A 255-nucleotide genomic window follows, 5' to 3' on the forward strand; every position below is an offset into this window, starting at 1 on the left:
CATGGCATCACTAGGTTCTGTCATTCAGAAACATGGCTTTTCATATCACTGCTATGCTGATGACACTCAACTCTACCTCTCATTCCATCCTGATGATCCGACGATAGCTGCTCGCATCTCAGCTTGTCTAACAGACATTTCTTGCTGGATGAAGGACCATCACCTTCAACTCAATCTTGCCAAGACAGAACTGCTTGTGGTTCCATCAAACCCATCGTTTCATCACAATTTCACCATCCAGTTAGGCACATCAAC

The sequence above is a fragment of the Sinocyclocheilus grahami genome, unplaced genomic scaffold (assembly GCF_001515645.1).
Source record: "Sinocyclocheilus grahami isolate Dianchi unplaced genomic scaffold, SAMN03320097.WGS_v1.1 scaffold211.1, whole genome shotgun sequence".
Lineage (NCBI taxonomy): Eukaryota > Metazoa > Chordata > Actinopteri > Cypriniformes > Cyprinidae > Sinocyclocheilus > Sinocyclocheilus grahami.